Source organism: Dipodomys merriami, unplaced genomic scaffold, assembly GCF_024711535.1.
Source record: "Dipodomys merriami isolate MVZ:Mamm:240054 unplaced genomic scaffold, mDipMer1.0.p SCAF_2, whole genome shotgun sequence".
NCBI lineage: Eukaryota > Metazoa > Chordata > Mammalia > Rodentia > Heteromyidae > Dipodomys > Dipodomys merriami.
Genome location: NW_027203381.1, coordinates 3,649,127 through 3,670,024, shown reverse-complemented (window position 1 = coordinate 3,670,024; position 20,898 = coordinate 3,649,127). Strand labels below are relative to the sequence as shown.

The following is a 20,898-nucleotide window of genomic DNA, read 5'->3' as shown; positions in this document are numbered from 1 at the left end:
GTTTGATTTTCAAAAATATGAATGCGACAGTCTCACTAAGTGAATAGGTTTATTCTCAGTACATTTTCATTCTCTAGCTAATCTTTAAAAAAAGAGTTAGCTATTTCTTGAACATTTGACAAAAGTTGCAGCAGCCACATTAAGAATGTTGTCACGTGAGCACAGATTTATCCGTTCACAGTGCACTGTGCTCCGGTGGGGGAATTTTCCTCACAGGACGCAGGTCAAGAAGGATACCAGCCAGCGTGCTCATGTTTGGTGCTCTGCTGCCTCTTCAGAAGATACAATCCATTTTCAGAGATTGGAAGGAAGGAAGGAATGAAAAAGAAGGATGAAGAGAGGAAAGAAAAAAAAAGATAACAAAACCTTATGAAAATAGGTATCTTGCTTTATATTTTTTCCACAAATTAGTTTGAAAACTGAAGCTATTTGTTCTCTGTGTATCAGGGTTTTCTCTGTGCTTAAGAAGTAGATAATGTAATGTTAAAACTTGTTCAAATCAGTATTCCTCTAAAATGGAGAAATAGTCTCAGAGTAATCAATGTGAGGACACATTGAGAAGCCTCATGTTGGGTAAGTATATTATTCTTATCTAATAAAAAGATAGCATCACAGTACAGCCTTTGAATGTTTCTAGATGATAACACTTCTAACATGAAGCTAAATAATTTGGTTTGTTATCTTCTTGCTAGGTTATTCAAAACGATAGGATTAGAGAAAGTAGAAAATGAGTTGCTCATTTGGGACAAATCATAAAGTCATCGAAATTTTATTTAGTCACCTTGCAGTCCTCTGGCTTATTTTTAGCATCTGGTCAAGGACATAGGATGTAACTTTATTTTAAAATTTTAATTATTTGACCTTATTTTTATTTCTATTTCTACTTCTATAATTTCTATTTTGATATTCCTGCCTTTGTGCCTGTACTGAAGCTTGAACTCTGGGCTTTTTCACGTAAGGCTGGCACTCTATCAACTTAGGTCACAGGTCCACTTCTGCCCTTTCCTGGTTAATCACAGATAAGACTCTCCGAAATTTGTCTGCCCAGGTTGCTGAGCCTTAGTTCTCAGATCTCCTTCTCCTGAGCACTGAGGATTACAGGCATGAGCTACCAGTGCCCCACTAAATTTTATTTTACTTTTAATGAGGGGATTGCTGTGCTAATTCCAGACACACACACTGAATGACACACACTTCCGAATGAGTTTTCCTCCTCTTTTATGTTTCCATCCCTCCCCATGCTCCTCTCAATACTTTAGATTCTGTAATTTCGCTGATCTTTTTAATAATTTGAGGGAATAAGACATTGTAAGAGGGGTAGTCTGGCATTCCCAGAAGCAAGAGAACACGTGAAGTGATTTTTATTCTTGGCAATTATGAAACAGAGCCACATATTATGTTAGTACTAATCAGTACGTATCATTGTCTAGACTAATGAGCTCCAAGTAAGAATATGTTCAAGGTCTGGTCTGGGTGGTTTATAAAAAGATACCAAGATACCAAGAAGTGATACTTTAGGCTCTTGCAGTCATGGCCTTGAAGGGGATTGTAGGACCAGTCTCTGGGTTGCACTGAGTCGCTCTGAGTCCTGGCTCATGATATAATGGATCTGTTCTTCCATGTGTCCTCCACGATGCATCACTATTACCAAAGCCCAGAGAAATGTGGCTGCTATCCATGGACTGACCATGCCAGAGCCTCGAGCTCATCCTCAAATTGGACAAAATTGTCTGATGTGACTGTGCTATTAACTGTGACTTAAAAAATAATCAAATCCAAACACATTCAGTTGTGACAACACGAAGTAAGTGAAAGGAATCACATTTGCTTATAATCTTTTCTAGTTGTTCTAACTTCCCTCTATAATTATCATCGCATAATAAGTTAAGTAAATGTGATTGCTTAATAAGTTAAGTGAACAGAAATCCACTCCACTCCTATCTCCAGTGCAACTGGAAGCAGGCATGTCCACTCACATCTCCATCTTCTGAGGGGCAGTGTTAAGAGCTCAATGCGCTGGGCTCAGCTACCTGCTCTAGCACTGGCTCTATGGCTTTATGTTTGATGCTACAAAGCAGACAGCCATTAAAATGAGATTCTCTGATAGCATATTGCTGTGTAAATGGATTATGGATATATTAATGTAGTGACTAGGGCGTTCTTATAGATGTTTTACATTTCGCTGCCGTAAGTTCTTAATTTAATAGATACCTGAAAACCAGGATGACTTAAATATGCAGTGAAAGTATGTACACTAAAGGAATGTGTCATCGTGACGGCTTTAAAAATATTGCCTCTTCAAATGTAAGGCAACTGAACTGTTGAAATTAAGCTTACTCTAGGTTTTAAAAATAACAACTAATATATTTGAGTGTAAGTACCTTTATTTCTTGCTGACCTATTTTCCTGAAATGCCAGTACCAGAAGTGTCACTTCAAAGAAGCATGTTACTAAACTATATTGACCAGCTTGTTAAAATTCTAACAATATTAAGTAGGACATAGAACAAGCATAATCTAGATTGCCTATCTGTTCAGCTATCAAGAGACTATTTTTATAATATGTTTTCTAACATTTTATGATAGGATTATAGTTCTGAAAATATACTCACACAGAAGTGAATATAAGATTAGAGAAAAAAATCCAGTGACAGAAACAAACCAATTTCCCATTTGTTTACATTTGAAATTATCTTATGTTTTCAAAATTAAATTCGAATCTTTATTTTTCTTTTATGAAAAAATAATTTTATTGTTACTATTAAGGTGCTGTACAGAGGAACTACCATTTTGTAAGTCAGGTAATAAGTTTCTTATTTCTAACTTTTAAAGTACTACCAGATAATCTTTTTTCCCTCAATCATGACCTAAACATTGTCAATATATACCTTGTACAAACCCAAATTAAAAGTTGATGGTGTATACATTGTGTTCTGAGCTACTTGATCCAGGAAGTTTTGCAGTTTACTGAAAATCTGATAGATTTTTTAAAAATTTATTATTATTATTATTTTATCAGTCATGGGGCTTGAACTCTGGGCCTGGGCACTGTCCCTCAGCTCTTCAGCTCAAGGCTAGAGCTCTACCACTTGAGTCACAGCGCCACTTCTGGTTTTCTGGTGGTATATTGGAGATAAGAGTCTCAGGGACTTTCCTGCCTGAGCTGGCTTTGAACCGTGATCCTCAGATCTCAGTCTCCTGAGTAGGTAGGACTATAGGTGTGAGCCACTGGTGCCCAGGTGAGTGATAAAAATTTATCATATAAAATTTGGATTACAATCACAAGCAACTCTAAATTGTATCATTACCTGGAAATGAAAAAAATTCAACATCATAATTAGAGCTCTTGAAATTATGGTGGACACTAAGGAAAATTGTATTCCTAGGCCATTTCAATGAAACCATTTAAATCATTCATTTATATCTACAGTATGAATTCTATTTTGTTTCACTTGATTTTGTTTTCCAAATTATGTCCCCATTTGAATCAAGTAGGTGATAATATGTGAGAAGTGAAATCAGTGGTTATTTCTTGCATTTATAACACAGGCTTCTTTTTAATGCATGTTTACTGCTATTGTAAAGGTGATGTGCAGAGGGATTACAGTTACATAAACTGGTAATAAGTACATTACTTTAGGAAGAACACCACCTCTTCCCTCATTTTCTCCCAGTTTTCCCCTCCCAAGCCCACTCTCCAACAAGTTGTAAAGTTCATTTTCAACATAGTGTCTAGTGAGTATCATTGCTTCATTTGTTCCATCATTTCTGTTACCCCTTACCCTCCCAAAGACAGGTAAACAAACAACACAAAAAGAAAGGAAAACAAAAACACCAATGAAGAAAAAACATCTTATTTCCATTTCCTGGAGTTCAGTTTGATAAATATTATCTATATGATCAGATGCTGTTGTACCTCTGTGTTCCTCTCCTAAGAATATCTTCCTTTGGTCTCAGTGTGTAAGAATGTCTATAGACCTGTATAATTTATCAGGATAAATTATAATTTGTATTTCTTATATTAATTTATTTATTAAAAGTTTCAGGTAGGCTACTTTTCTACTTCCTCTGCCCAGCTGGGCTCAAAAATTACATGTAATATATGTTATATATATTACATAGATAAATATACATACATTTGTATTATCTATATGTATTTTCATAGATACATACATGTATTGTTATTACATTTCTTATTGCTCTTGGAGATTAAGCTCTTGGAGATTAGGCACTGTCCCTCAGCTTTTTTGCTCAAGGATAGAGATCTACCACCTCTCCACTTCTAGCTATTTTGGTAGTCATTTGGAAATAAGAGATTCTAACGTTTCTTCTTAGGCTGGCTTTGAACCATGATCTTTAAATCTCAGTCTCCTATGCTATGATTACAGGTGTGAGCCACTGGTGCTGGCTTCCCAGTACTTTCTGAATGCGGAATGCAGCTGGAAAAGCTGTCCTGAAGCGTGGGCATGCTCAGAGATCCACTCCAGAAGGCCCAGATCACCGAGGCATGGCAGCATGCTTCCAACCAGTGAGGCAGGCAGGACAATGTGAGTGTGTTCCTGAGACACATGAGGGGGGGGGAGGGTCATGTACCAACCTGTCACAAGGAGAAACTGATATTTGATATCAGTACCCCAATCATCTCCTGCCTGCCTTCTTCTCCATGAAATACTTCCTTCCATCTCTTTAACTTTCTCCAAAGAATTCTATACCCTGGAAAGCTGAGAGTGGAGGAACAGCTTACTTCTTGAATAGAGACATTTTAAAGGCTGCCACGTGTATATAAATGCCTGGCTCTATGTGTAAGTCTACACAATTTTATCATAGGACATTTAATCCAAAATGTTTCTTAACAATAAACAAGATTAGTTACGTATCATTGATTTATCTGGTATTTACCCATAGATTGTGCCTGAATTTGAAAATCATTTATTACCAGAGGTGAATTAGATTTTTCAGTGTAAAAGTTCTAATTTTTGGATTCCCTTTTTTTCCCTACCCACAATCAATTGCAAAAGATCATTATATGTTTCCTGAGTTTATTTTTTATTTTAAATTTTATTGCAAATGTGATGTACAGAGGGATTACAGTTATGAGTCAGGTAATGAATACATTCATATCCTTTTGAACATTGCCCCTCCTTCCCTCATTCTCTCCCAGGTTTTCCCCCTCCTGACTTCCCTCCCCACAAAATTGTATAGTTCATTTCCAGTGTAGTGTGTAGTGGGTTTCACTGCTGATTTGGCTCACTCTTAGCTGAGTTTTTTCTTTCTTGTAGAAAAACAGAACATTTTTTCTCATGATCTCTGTATTTTAATATCTTTCTTCATGTTAAGAACTCAGTCTCCTTCATACCTTAAGGATCTTTTAAATGTAATCTACTTTTCTATTTTGATTTATTTTCTTTATAGCTATGTGTCATGTGCTTAAATATTCATCCTAGATTCATTGCCTTAGCCAGTGTTTTTGACTGTTGGCTGAAGTGAAGGTTGAGATCAGTACATATGAATTTACTTCCAGGGCTCTGATGCTTCCTGTCTGAACAGCCACAAATTGCTAGATTATTAGGTGTATACAAAATTGATAAATTTTCATCCTTGGCTCTTGTTAGCTCATTTTTCAAAACTGTTCAAATCCCATAAATAGTGATCATAATGTGCACAATGTGTTTCTGAATTATCTTTGTCTGTTTGGGATTCACCCTTAAATGGCTTTATTTAAAAGTATTTTTGGCCTTCAACCCTGGAATATTTCACATTTATGGAAATGGAAATCACCTGTGTGTTTAAACTGGCTTCTAAAGTAAATCGTCTTGGTTGGCACTCACTTGGTTCAAGATTTATTCATTTACAGCCATTTCCAAAAGGTCAGATCTGCAACCCCGACGCACCTGCAGAATGTGGACATCAGGCTGGAAGCCACTTTTCCGAGACTAGTCAATGATTCCCCTAATCACTTCACCCTTTATTTTGCTCCTTTGATGATGAATGTTTTCATAAATACAGATCTAAATGCTGTCTGTTGTGTGCTAAGTATCAGAGATCACTGTGTAAACTTCATATGTGAAGATTTAATATAGATCTTTTTCCTAAAAATTGAAATGCACAAATTAGCATTGTGCATATTTATGTGATAGTATGTGATGCTATGATGTATGTATACATTGCACCTAACGTCAACATCTGGGTCTACTTATCTGTCTTGAACAGTAATTGTTTCTTTTTGGTGGATTTTAAGAAAAATTTGTATAGACACAAAAACTCCATGTTTTTGGATTTTGTCTTACAAATGATGAAATATATTTCTCCATATTCTTCTTTCTGCTGCAAATTCGTTGGAAAGGTTTTTTGATTCTCACTGCACTTGCTTGACCCTTCCTTTGTTGTCTAAATATTATCAGTGGGTAGTTTCTGTCATTTCTTTCAATTAATTCAGGCTGTTGAAAAATAACATCAATAATTCACTTTATGTCATTTGCTTTTTATTCTGTATACACTATTTTTAACCCATAGTGTACATATTCCATATTCACTATTTTACACTATTTATGACTCTATTGTAGCTTTGCAATTTACTTATTAGATGCCTTTAGGAAAGTTTCCCTCACAAATATCATATTCGTGATCTGTAACATCTACTAAAGTGGTGTAAATCATTTTGTAATTATATGGATTAACTTTTCCATTCTGCAAAACTCTGTGGAAAACATTTATTGTCTGTTTTATAAAAACAAACCATATAAAAAGTTAATTACCTGACTTTCTAGCACGGATGTGATGTGATTTTGGAGATGTATAAAATCACTAGGAATGCTGAATTTGGGCAAAAGAAAGCCACAAATTTAACTGGTGATTTCTTCTAATAAAAAATAATGCTGAGATGACAGGTGGGTGCACAGTGGAAAACTTTATGTAAGTCATTCAAAAATATACAGTGTAATTTTTAATGGTATTAACCACTTAGTAGACATATAACTATCATTTGCAGTTAAAATAATATTTATTTTTAATATTCAAGCCTATTGTAGGTAGAGCTTGGGCTGAAAGGGAAATGTTATCATTAACAAGAAGACAAAAGCTATAGAAAATATAAGTTGGTAATAGTTAGTGCTGATTTTTAGAAAGTACAGAAAAGCTGGGAGGTAGGCTGGAGTAAAAGTAATTTTTATTCTTAGAGCCAAGCTTCAAGGAGCAGTCTGACTTCATAAAGAAAACACTGAGCAAAAATTCCTTCTTAAGAATTCTGTTGACTACAGGTTTATTTTTTTTCTGAGTGCACATTTATAAATATTTATCCACATCTTCTAATCCAGGCAGTTTCTGAAAAATCTTGACTATTTTCTGTCATGGAAATTCGTAGTTCATCCTTTACCTGTGAGCCAGTTTACCTTTTGTGCTTTAAATAAAACAAAAAAGGTTGACAGAGTATGGCTTCTGGGTTGAGATGGAGAATAAATGGGATGATTTTTCCTTTGTTATTGTTCATAAATCTGTTATAGAATAGTATGGGGCTGCGCACCTATCAGTCACCATATTTTCTCACAATATCTGACAAAATATCTAACAGTATTTAAAATATTTAACTATTTAACAATATTTAACTATCTAACAACATTTAAACTAATGTTTAAAAATGAAAACAGAAAAGACTAATCTTCTCTGGCTCCATAGTCCTTAAAGTGGTGAGTGAAGCAAAAAGAAACTAAAAGCACCAGCCAACTTTAAAAATACTTAGCTTTTAAAAATACTTTTTTTGTTCCTCTCTCTTTTCAACATGTTGAATGACATTGTCAAACATTGGCAGCTTTCCTTTTAGTCTGGTGAATACGCTGTGCTTTTTAGACCTTCCATGCACAAAAATGCTATCTTACCAAACAAATAGTATCTATAATCCATATTGATGTATTCAACAAACACATAGTGAGCTCCTCCCAAGGTTTAAAGCCATAATCGATAGCACAGCTAAGACTGTAACTTTCTCCTTCTGTCCTAGCTTTGACCTGTATTAGTCCTACAACTGATCTTGTTTAGCCACGTTTTTAGTCCACGACAGTTCTGCAGGGTGTCACTTCCTCTGTGGACACACAGTTACAAGGCCCATAAACCTTTTCTCCATGTGGCTTTCCAGGGCAGAACCCCCTCCCCCCCCCCCCCCAACACCACTGCTCATCTCTGGGTTACTGCTCAGCACCGATTTCCCTCACTCCAATCTCACAGCTCCCCACACTGCGAACCATCTACTGACTCACCAGTGCAGATGTTTTCTGCCAGGCGAACAACAACAGCAACAACAACATTTAAAAATGTTTAGCGAAGGCAAGAACAAAGATGGTTTCAGGAAAACTAATAATGAATTCTAGATTCCGTGGTTCTGTGACTACCAAGAACCTTCTCGGCTACCTAACCCAGCTTGTGAACCTCAGGCATGTGTAGACCATTGTATGGCTGCTGTCTAGGCAGCCTGGACCTTTGGAGCGGTCTCTTCACTGAACCGTATCCTGTCTGGGCAAGTAGACTGTGATCACCACGGGGAAGTGGGAACTGCCCGGTTAAACGAAGTATTTACCAACATTGGAGGGCTATTTATACTAATTATTCCTGTCTATGCTCCCCTCTCTCTCTGTCTCTGTCTGTCTGTCTGTCTGTCTGTCTGTCTGTCTGTCTGTCTGTCTGTCTGTCTGTCTGTCTGTCTCTCTCTCTCTCTCTCTCTCTCTCTCTCTCTCTCTCTCTCTCTCTCTCTCTCTCTCTCTCTCTCTCTCTCTCTCTCTCCAGTGACTGCCTGTTTGTCCCCTAGAATAACTTACTACTATTTTGAGATTTTTCTTGTCATGGCCATAAACAGATTATTTTCTAAGAAGTGTCTAACTTGGCCCATACGAACACAGACGCGGCTTGTTTTGATGTGTGCATGTCTATAGACCCTTATTAACTTTTGAGACAGGGCAAGGGTACAATGACATCATGATGTAAATACAAACTAAATATAAATGTGTTTCCTTAAGTTACTTTTCATTGTGTTTATCTTATTATTATCATTCTATTTTATTTATTTTGGACAGGGACTCCATGTGAAGTGCTGATTGTCTACAAACATACAACCCCTTCCTCCATGACTGCAGTACTGGAAATATCGGCCTGCACTCACACGCCTGACTCCTAAGAGTAGTGTTAAAGTTCACATTTTATATCAAAAATTTAGAATAATAAAAATAAATAAAACACATTAAAAAGATCTAGAATTGTGCATAACTGCTGCTTCTTGTTGAACTATGCCATCCTCGATTCCCTGTGTTCTAGTAAAATTCAAGGCTTTGTGATAGGAACTGATTGGTGTATTACTTGTGGCTTAGTCCTTGCTCAACCATACTCACTCCAGTAAAGGTGTGTGGGTCTCTGTACACACATAATTGCTCTGCCCATCGCGGTGACAGCTCAGAAACAGAGCAAATGCAGAAACAAAACAAACAGAAAGCTTACCACACTTGACACCGGACACTGGCTGAGGGCCGGATGTGGCTCCCAACACAGAAGTGGCTCCGGAGGAATCTGTGGTTCTGGAGGGAGAGCCATGCTCTCCTGAGGCTCCTTCAGAACAGATCCTTCTCCGTGTTCTGGTGCTATGTTTTGTCAATGCAAGAGATTCGCTTTGCTAACGCAGAAAATAAAAAGCTTGATTATAGCCATTCTAACTGGGGTGAGGTGGTATCTCAATTATGTTTTGATTTGCATTTCTTTTATGGCTAGAGAGGTTGAGCATTTCTTCATGTGTCTATTGGCCATCCTTCTTTCCTCTTCAGTGAAGTCTCTCTTTAATTCGTAAGCCCACTTATTTATTGGGCAGTTGTTTCTTTGAGGATTTGTTGTTGGGATTTAATTTTTTGAGTTCCAGGTATATTTTAGATATGAGACCCTTGTCTGTTGTATGGCTAGTGAAGATCTTCACCCAATCCGTGGGCTTTCTATTGATCTTGCTAGCTATGTCCTTTGCCATGCAGAAGCTCTGCAATTTCATGCAATCCCATCTGTCCAACCTTTCCTTGGTTTGTGGTGTTTCTGGGTCTCTATTAAGAAAATTTCGGCCTGTGCCAAGGACACCTAGAGTTTCTCCTATTCCATTCTGTAATGTTTTCAGAGTGTCTGCTTTGACTCCCAGGTCTTTGATCCTTTTGGAATTGATTCTGGTGCAGGGTGATCTATAAGGATCTAACTTTAGTTTTCTACAAGTGATTAACCAATTTTGCCAGCACCATTTACTGAAGAGGCTACCTTTCTTCCATTCTATTTTTTTAAGCTCCCTTATTGAAGATTAGATGGCTATAGGTCTGTGGGTTCATTTCTGGATTCTCTAATAACAACAGATGCTGGAGGGGATGTGAACAGAAGGGAACTCTACTGCATTGTTGGTAGGAGTGTAAACTTGTTCAACCACTTTGGAAAGCAGTATGGAGGTTCCTCAAAAGACTCCACATAGAGCTCTCCTATGACCCAGCAATCCCACTTTTGGGCATTTACCCAAATGATCACAAACAAGAGCATAGTAAAGCTACCAGCACGACTATGTTTATTGCAGCATTATTTATCATAGCTAAGATATGTAACCAACCCAGATGCCCCTCAGTAGATGAATGGATCAAGAAAATGTGGTATGTATACAGAATGGAATTCTATGCCTCCATCAGAAAGAATGACATTGACCCATTAGTTAGGAAATGGAAAAACTTGTAAAAAATTAATATAATAGGGATACAGGTCAACCCATTGCAACAATGAGATGTACAAGTCATTATGTGGAAAACGAACTTTACAACTTTTGTGCAGGGGGGGAGGGTGGGAGGAAATGGGTAGGATTGGGTGGGGGGGGGTCGGAGGGAGGCTGGGAAGGGATGGGAAGGGGAAACAAAGGAGGAGGCTACAATGCTTGATAAGAAATGTACTCATTATCTTGCCCATGTAATTGTAACCCCTCTGTACAGTATTTTCACAATAAAAAAATAATATTAAGTGAAGTAAGCCAGGCCCAAAGAAACATAGGTCCCATGGTTTCCCTTATTTGCAATAACTAGTATATGACTGAGTCAAGCAGAAAAGGTCAGAGAAGTTGATGTTAGGCAAAATGAACCCCAAGATAAGGACTCAAATGGTTTTTCCTTTTTGCTATTGTTTCTAACATATTTATAAGATGATTTCTTTGTTGCTTTGTATGTCCCTCCCCCACGGTATAATTCCTGTTTTTACTGTATTTGATGTTGCTATAATTTGTGGAGGGGAAGGGAAGAACTAAATTGTTTAAATAGGGAGACAGGTGGACCCATTTCAACAATAAGATGTACAAGACGTTACGTGGGGGGAGGAGAGGCGGGCGGGTGGTGGGGTGGGGGGGGAGATGGGAAGGGATGGTAGTGGGGAAACAAAGGAGGAGGCAACAATGCTTGATAAGAAATGTACTCATTGCCTTGCTCATGGAATTGTCACCCCTCTGTATGGTATTTTCACAATCAAATAAGAAAAGAAAAGAAAAAGCTTGCTAGGAGAGCAACATTGCTAGCTAGAACCTGGGAACAACTTAATACAGAAGAAGGCTGCACTGTTTCAACAAGACCAGGTGATGTTTCCTTCTCGTGGGACAGCTTACAACCCATTTAAGAGAACGTTCACTAGAAAAATTAGAAAGCCGAAGAATTGAAGTTGAAATTCCTTGTAATGAATTAAGTTAGTATGATTGCTTATTAGAAGAATATTTTGGTGTTATTTACAATCTTGCTGGGGATAGAATGAAGAGCCCAAATAATGCTAACCTGATTTTCATTCTTTTGGAAAGGAGCTTATACATACATGACCTAGCTCCTCTAACAAATCACACGAGCTGAGTTCTCAATGAAGTCATCTTAAACAATAACACGGAACTGTTCCAAGCGCCCTCAGCACTGAGAATTCTAGCTGAGCTGTCTGATGCACTGTACATATGTCTTGGGAGTCTGAGGATTTATGTCAGGTTTAATTACAAGATAGAAAGGGAGTTTGTTCTCTCTGAAATTCCAAACTATTGAAATTAATTCACAGGCACAGGAAAAATGAATTCGTTACAGAAGAGAGTCTGCAGGTGAACGTTTGACAGATTGCTGATGGAGATCAGGAGTTTACAAAGCTCACTCTGTTGAATTGCACTTGGGGACAGAGCTTTCCATATATATATACATATATATATATATGTATATATATATATGGGTGGTTGAAGACTACAGACATTTAAGAGGATAGTGGAGTTGGGTTTGGAGTCCTTGGGTTTTGGGGCAGGTTAAGCAGTCTGCTGAGTGCTTCAAAGAAATGATGGTCATCGAAGATGGCTTCCAGGGAGCTTATAGTTCGTGAAGACAATTGGAAAGATAGGCACAGATGTTATAAAATTCTCCTAAGCAATGATCCAAGAGACTGAAGTCAGGTGGGGTGGCACAGGTCATGGAATTCAGAGGTCAAAGGATGAAGAGGATAAACCTGGGATCAACTGGGGATATGAGGAAAGTTCTGTCCTTCATGGAGCTCCCTGGGAGAAGCATGCCCCCAAAACACAGAGGGCCTTGGGGTGGGGCTCGGTGGTTGAACGCTTGAAGACTTGGCTTTCATCCACGGCATCAAAATAATAACAGTGGTAGCAGTAATCCAGGAGAACAAATCCAAAAAATTTAAGGAGAAAGCATAGGAAAGGAAGAAAGATGGGAAAAATTATATTAAGTGAAGTAAGCCAGGCCCAAAGAAACATAGGTCCCATGGTTTCCCTTATTTGCAATAACTAGTATATATCTGAGACAAGCAGAAATGGTCAGATAAGTCTATGTTAGGTGAAATGAACCCCAATATAAGGACTCAAATGTTTGTTCTTTCTTGGTATTGTTTCTAACATATTATTAGATATTTCTTCGTTGCTTTGTATGTCCCTCCCCCACGGTATAACCCCTGTTTTCACTGTATTTGATGTTGGTATAATTCATGGAGGGGAAGAGAAAAAACAAATCGTTTAAATAGGGATACAGGTGGACCCATTGCAACAATGAGATGTACAAGATGTTATGTTGAAAATGAACTTTACAACTTTGGCATGGACGGGGGGGGGGGGGGGGAAGAAGGGGTGGGAGGGGGGATGGGAAGGGATGGGAAGGGGGAACAAAGGAGGAAGCAACAATGCTTGATAAGTAATTCACTCATTACCTTGCCCATATAATTGTAACCCCTCTGTACAGTATGTTCACAATAAAAAAAAAAAGAAGAAAAACAATGGAAGACATATTAGTGAACTCCACACTGAAAGTATTGTACTAATAGCATTTGTAGTTCCTTGGTGTGGTTTTTAGATTTATTTGTTGGTTCTTTGGAATGAGAAGAAATGAGGGTTTTCCCCAGGAAAGTTTCTGGAGAACTACAGACCACAGACTCAGAAAACCCAGAGAAAAATTTCCCTCAGTTTCAGACACTCCAAAGTAGCACAGATGCGAGGACACTCAGGAAGCGGAAAAGAAAAGAGCTTGAGTCTTGGGCTCTTGTCTCTTAATGAAGGAATCTTATTTCTCATTAGGTGTGTGTTAATTACATCTGCTTATAATGCTACCATCATAAATCAACACACAGGGTGATGTAAAAATATAAACATATCATTCTAAACTCAGAGGTTGTAAATCAAGCACTGGCCAAATTGGGGTGTACTCAAGGTGTCCCTAGAAAGGTCTACTTTAACAGAGTCTTCCTAACCCCATCTATTTCCTTGTCTTTCCCCACCATGGAATGGCTCATGGCTGCCTCCCACTCACCAGACCTCAGGTGAGACAGGTTAGTTGAGTGGCTCCTCTGCCTGAAATCAGTGAGTCTAGCTAATTCAGAATAATCTCCTCTTGACCCAAATCATTAATAATTTAATACAATGTAATGTAGTCCCGATTTCTCCATTCTGACACAGATCTTTACCAGCAGGAAAGACAGGATACATCATTCTGCAAACCACAGAAGATATTTTTTCTTTACCTTTGGTAAAATGAAGGAGGAGAAAATAAAACTATTACCACTATGTCTTAGGAGTCTGTTGCGGCATGTGGGATTCTCTGTGTTAAAACATTTAAATTTGATCAGTAAGAAAGCAAGCTCAGAATTACAATATCTCACGACACAACCGAGAGTAAATGGCCACTTATGGTCACAGACACAGGTTCATGCACAGTTTAGGTAAATTAATTTCTTCACGGTGTTTCTTAGGCAGTTCAGAGAAGGAAATCAGTGGTGCATGTTATTTCCATAAATTTTGTATAAATGCTAATCTTTCTGAGACTGAGTAAATTTCTAAATGAGTGGCTGCCATTTTCACTTTGCTCAGTCTTTGCCTTCTCTCCAGACAATTACACCTCAGATCTGGAATGAAAACTAGAGGCATGGCCTTCATGAAGGCACTATTCAAAAAGAAGCATGAGCGCGCGCGCACACACACACACACACACACACACACAGAGAGAGAGAGAGAGAGAGAGAGAGAGAGAGAGAGAGAGAGAGAGAGAGAGAGAGAGAGAGAGAGAGAGAGAGAGAGAGAGAGAGAGAGAGAGAGAGAGAAAGAGAGAGGGCAATGTTTTTTTGCCACTATTTTAAGACAGAATGTTGACCTGAGGATCACTTTTAAGGAGTTCAAAGGGGCATGGAGAAGTTTAGAAATTCAGTGGTTATTGCGAAGATACCAAGCAGTACAATTAAGATGATTTAAGTTCAGGTAAATGTGATAAAATATGTCTACTGGGTGAAAAAAATCTGAAACTCTTGACTACATCAACAAAATTCATAATTATGGATACAATATTGATAAACCCTAAAACAGCAATCTATGTATAATTGAGGTAAGCAGTCTCTAAGATTGTGTGCACTGTGTTTTCATCCAAAGAAGTGAAGTAGATTAACCAATGCAATTTTTTTCCTTGTTAAGAATTAGAAGACGCATATGTTGGTGAGCACTCATCACTAAGTCTGTAGATCTGATAATAATTTTGGTTTCTTCTCTGGCATAACCATCTTATAAAATGTGAAGTTGATCTGCACGTAATTTGAAATGAGTACTGATAGAAAAAATAAGTTGGAATCTATTGGGAAAATATTTTTAATTAAAAAACAGTGTTCTTTCATTTGTGTGGGATTACAGCAGTAATGTTGAGCTGCAGAGTGATGGCATATATGGAGCTCTTCTGGAATGGCGATCGTTGGTCATTGGGCGTTGACTTCTGCAGCTGGGTGTTTGTGTGTGTTCAATTGTTCTCAGGAGACAATTGCTTAGCATTGGGCTTGTTTTCATCCTCTGTGGAGTTGTGCTTGTCAAAGACTTGATACGGACTTGTCAAGGACATGATTAGTTTTCTATAATTTTTATTTCTGACTTTGCAGTCTCTGTGATCTGAAATCTAAACCTCTTCATTTTATGTGTGAAAGGAAACTATTTAAAATATAGATTTTAATATATACATTTTAAGCCCTCTAATAGAAATGGAGTTGTGATATAAGAATCAAAATCAAGTAAGCAATGTCTTTCACTTAGTATTTGAATTGCTGCGGACTATGAGTGTAACCTTTCTGCGAAGCAAAGAAGACAACAAGGAGAAAGGCGAGACACTGGAGCGTGTATGTCATCTACTCTGTATTTTACCAAAAAGACCAGGTGTGGAAAAGCAAGAGTTAGGGTAGCCTTTCCAATGTCAGTAAAGTCGTGTGGAGTTCATGGTGCAGAAGACATAGCATAGAGTTGAAATCATCTCAAGTATCTCAGCGAGAGTGTGAAGCTGAAGGAGAAGATACCCTCCTCAGGTCACTGCAGAAAAGGGAACTGAAGACTAAGTACATGGAAATGCCATTCTAGATTGAACAAGGCCCTGGCTTCCCATGAGGCATTGGACCATGGGGATTTGATGTTCTCCCGATGCTCAGGAGAATGATTCCTGAGGAAATACGTAGGATGGCCTCTGTATCTCACACATCACGTAAAATAGATCTGTGCAACATGGCCAGAGAAACAGTCAGAAAATCACTTCAATGGGACTCACAATAGGGTATCTAAGTACAGTATATTGATATTTTTAATAAAAGATCTCACATAAAATAAATATATATGTCATTACCCTGGAAGTTCTTTGATTTTTATGGTGAGCTGCATAATTTGTGAATGTTGATTTGTTTTGTTAAATCATGTTTCAAATTATCTCTGTTTTTTTGGGAATACTTCACAAATATACTAAGATGTAATTTTTTTTTCAGTCATGGGGCTTGAACTCTGGGCCTGGGTGCTGTCCCTGCACTCTTCAGCTCAAGGCAAGTGCTCTACTGCTTGACCCACAGCACCACTTCCAGTTTTCTAGTGGTTTATTGGAGATAAGAGTCTCACAGACTTTCCTGCCCAGGCTGGCTTTGAACCATGATCCTCAGATCTCAGCCTCCTGAGTAGCTAGGATTAGAGGTGTGAGCCATGGCACCCTGCCTAAGATGTAATCTTAATGTGATATTGTAGACATTTCAGAGTCTATGCTGAGGTGAAATAGGTAAACATTTTATCATTATAAATGCAAAGCAGGTGTGCATTTCTCCTTCTTACATTACATATTATGACTGGTTATATTTTGTCAATGAGTTTTCTGCAGTTTAATTTGGTACCACATGTTATTTTATTCTTTCTCTTCAATTCTTTCCTTTTCCCAGTAAAACACCAAATTCCAAATGACCATCTGTCTAAAATACTTCAGCTGGAGAAAGATCTGATTTATTTACAAGACACATCTTGGCAAACATCCTCAGATCTCACCCAAAGTCTCTGTGAAGCAGACGCTCTTTCATCATTCATAGGATCAAATGAAAGCACTTCACATCACTTTGTGTCATCTACCCAGAGCCTATAAAAGATTTAACCTGTGTGATAGATCCTAAAACCCTGGGGTTTGTCCAATTCCTTTGGCACTCACACGTTTGTATGGCTAAAGCAGTGTTAGAACAGGCCTTCCCATCTATCTTCATGTAAAAACAAAAAACAGTGTCACCGCCATCTTCATGACAACCCTTGCTTTCTGTAGCACCTGTAAGTAAAGTTACATAGGCTTACAGAGGTGATAGGCAAACCTTAACTGCCTCAGGAATGAGAGCAAAGGAAGAATTTGCTGAACTAAATTGTGTGGGATAAACTTGCTTTAAAAATAATCAGTTGTGAGGGAGAGGGAAGAATAATGAAAGGGAGACCTGGATCAAGATTCGTTGCAATCACCCACTGGTTGAGTGGAACTCTTTTGTACAGCTACTTTGAAACTCTTATGCTATCATCAAATAGCGGCATGCGGTGTTTGGGTAGTACTGGGGATTGAATTTAGGGCCTTGGACTTGGGCCATGGAGTTGGGGCATTGCACACCTTTGTCTCCATTATGGTGTTTCTAGTTTGTTTCTGAAGTGAAGAAATGCAGGACCTAAGTGGCATCATGTCCTTTATTGCCAAAGTGCCTTGATTATTTATTAAATTTTGGTTTAGGTTGTAAATATTCTGTCTGTGCCTCAGTGGCTTGATTGTTGGAGCTCCGCCATTTTTTTCCTTAAGTCATTTGTGAACGCTCACCATCTCAGTGTCATTCTTCCCTTAGTTTTATTGGTTTATGTTTGTCTGTGTGTATTCAGCTGTGCATAGATGAGTTCTCACCATGAGTTCTACCATTGCAGAATGTATCGATTTGTTGTGGTACTCATTTAAACATTCTCAAATAAACTCTGCCATCTAAATTAAATCGACAACTCATGTAATTCTTGCTAAAATCATCAAGAAATGCATATAAATAATTTACTAATAGTTGTGTTTTCTTGATCCTACAAAAGATCTGTCATTATTCTCCCTCTTTCTCTCTTTGCATAAGCATAAACAATCTGCTAAAAATGAGAAGATTTCAAAAGGTATGAATTTATATACTCAGGAGAAATTCAGTATATGACAGAAAAAGGAATACATTTATGAAAAGGAAAGTATTTTAGCTGAAATCCAATAAAAAAAACTCAGTAGTCATTTTGGAATTAACTTCAGAATGTTGTCAGGTAGAGAAAGAAATGTTAGTATTTAGCAGCTATATTAAAAATTCATTCAGTAATAAAAAGAACATATCTTAAATCAAATAGAGAAAACTAATAACTTTGAGTCAATTAGAGTAATTAGATGGAATTGAGAAAGAAGGAGAAATGAAGTATGTTACCTGCCCCCATTACTAATCAAACTGAATTTACACTTTGTTCCTAAGATGCTCTGCTATATTTTATTATTTGCAAATCAAATAAAAATTGTAATTGTAAATGGTAATTTTGTGTTTCCTTTCAATGATTTTCCTGGATGTATTTATTAGAGTCATTTATCACATATATCTCATTACAAGTACGATTAGGGGAAAACAATACCATGACACAATTGTTTTATGTCTTCTAGGTGAAGATACTGTTGCTACTATATAGTATTACATGCTGTTATCCATAGTTAAAGAACCAAGGTAAGCTGGAGACAGAGAATGCAGATGTGTTTGAATACATTGACAAAGATGTTGAATTGAGATGTTTCTATAAAAGGGAAATAAGCCACAAGGTCCAGGTCAGCTGACAGCTACAAAGGAACAAATCCAAACCCAAACACACAAATCCCATGGGATAGATACTCAAATCTGTTGTCATGGTCAGCTACTAGATACAATTCAATGCTTGAAATAGCAAAACTAAAAGAACACAAACAATTCTGTACTAAATTAACAGGTGGAACAAAAATGGACCAAGCAAGACATGAAAATCAAATAGAAATCAACCATGAAAAGAAAAATGAATGAATACCTGATTAGATAAAAAAAGAAGGAAAAAAACCTCAAACTTTGATATAGTCTAATAGGTGGGTCTTTACAAATAACTGGAAGGTAAAACTGACTTAACATATGACAAGCAAATAGATGAATAAAATTGGAGGTCATTTTATGACCCCAAACTGATGTTCTTGGCCTTCTTATAGTAAGAAATGACCCAAGCTCCAACAATATCCAGTGTTTCACACAAAACTAATCATATAAGTCTATGAACAAAGATTACAACCTGAAAGGAAAATCAGGCTTTCGTAATCATGTCTTGAGGCACCGTGATTAAAAGGAACAAAGCAGTGTATCTACTTTCTACTTAACTGCTGAGAACAGTTGGTCAGAATCAGCTACTTCAAAATGACTAAGATATTAAAGTAAACAGAGCAGATGTATGGAAAATTGATAATAATAATAAATATGCTTAATGCTACATAAAGTTACACATTCTGTATAAATATATCATTGAATAGACATAGCATTGTAACTCAAAACACTTCCTTTATGGGAGAGAGTGGTAGAAGGGAAGACAATGCAGGAAAGGAAATGCACTCATTGCCTGACTCATGTAACTGTACTCCTTCTGTACATCATCTTTAAAATAAAAATAAATAAAAACAACAAATTCTAAGCACAGAGTTGTCGTAGATGCCATATGAGATTTATCAAACAAGTATCAAAACTATGCATAACAGTTATACATCTACACATAAATCTGAAAGTACTTAATTTATATAAAATAATGTAAGAGATAAATGGCATGTTTTTCTTTCCCATTCTTTGTTGTCAAACTCAGTCCAGAAAAAAACAATAATTAAAATAAATATTGAACACTTTACAGTGATTGTACTTAAGAATTCTGAAAATACTCCCATAGATAGTATTTTAACTTTTTTTTTAATCAACACTTTTTTTTTGTTGGTCGTGGGGCTTGAACTCTGGGCCTGGGCGCTGTCCCTCAGCTCTTCAGCTCAAGGCAAGCACTCTACCACTTGAGCCACAGCTCTACTTCGGTTTTCTGATTGGTTTATTGGAGATAAGAGTCTCATGGCCTTTCCTGCCTGGGCTGACTTTGAACCATGATCCTCAGATCTCAGCCTCCTGAGTAGCTAGGATTACAGGCGTGAGCCACCAGTGCCCGGCTTAAATCAACACTTTTGAGGCCAGGCAATAGGTCAGTGATACCATTATACCAAACAGAAAATGCTTAACACATGACTAAAGCTGCAAATTTTCAAAGTTCTTTGGTGCTATGAAATAATGTAAAATTCCAGGGAGACATAGAGCTGTAGCATTGGTCTGATTCCCTAGTAGAGGCTAGAGCTAGGGCTCAGACAGAAAGTCAGATCTCTCAAACCCAGGGGTTTATTGAGATGACAGGCAATCAGCGTTTGCTTCATGTTACAGTTGTATAGCTTTGTGGGGAGCCGAAGAATTAGGTGATTTTTTTCCCCAAAAATCAGATGTATGTTCCCATATTTGGTTGTATGCAGTATTTCAACATAAGCAAAATAATCATAAATATGTGCATAAAGCAAACTAAAAGGAATTCTATTATGTGTATACAGAAGAAGTAAATTTATAAAAGTGAATGCCCAAAAATATACATTTTGCAAAACGTCACAATATGTTTACATTTTATAAGCATTATTTCCCTCAAGACACCAAAATAATATATGTATGCAATGTTTCTATGCTCTTCTTCACTCAGTATCTTTATGAAAAAAATATTTTTGGTGAGGGCACCTGGTATAAATGTTCTTCATGCCACATGTGTACCAGTACTAGAGAAACTTGAATTTCTCTAATATTTTGCTGTTTGCCTCATTGATAGATGTACTTTGTTTTCAGAAATGGAATAAAAGGGTGTACTTTGTACATTGTCCATGGTTTCTTTGATTTTTGTCCTTGTGGTGTACTGTCTTAAAACTGTCTAGACATACATAGAAATGGAATATAAAACTGTCAGAGGCAAGCAGTGATCTTCCCATAGCCAGGCATGCAGATCAACCTAGCCCAATGGATCAATGTAGCAACGTGA

At 37.4% G+C, this 20,898-nt stretch overlaps 1 long non-coding RNA gene across 1 annotated transcript; it reads left to right on the top strand.

Annotated features, from left to right (window-relative positions):
* The first annotated feature begins 205 nt into the window (after window positions 1-205).
* On the top strand, window positions 206-9,279 carry LOC138831541 (uncharacterized). The gene is made up of 4 exons (XR_011373367.1): window positions 206-379; window positions 2,766-2,800; window positions 4,388-4,546; window positions 9,059-9,279. It is a non-coding gene; the product is annotated as an uncharacterized lncRNA (long non-coding RNA).
* Window positions 9,280-20,898: the final 11,619 nt, after the last annotated feature.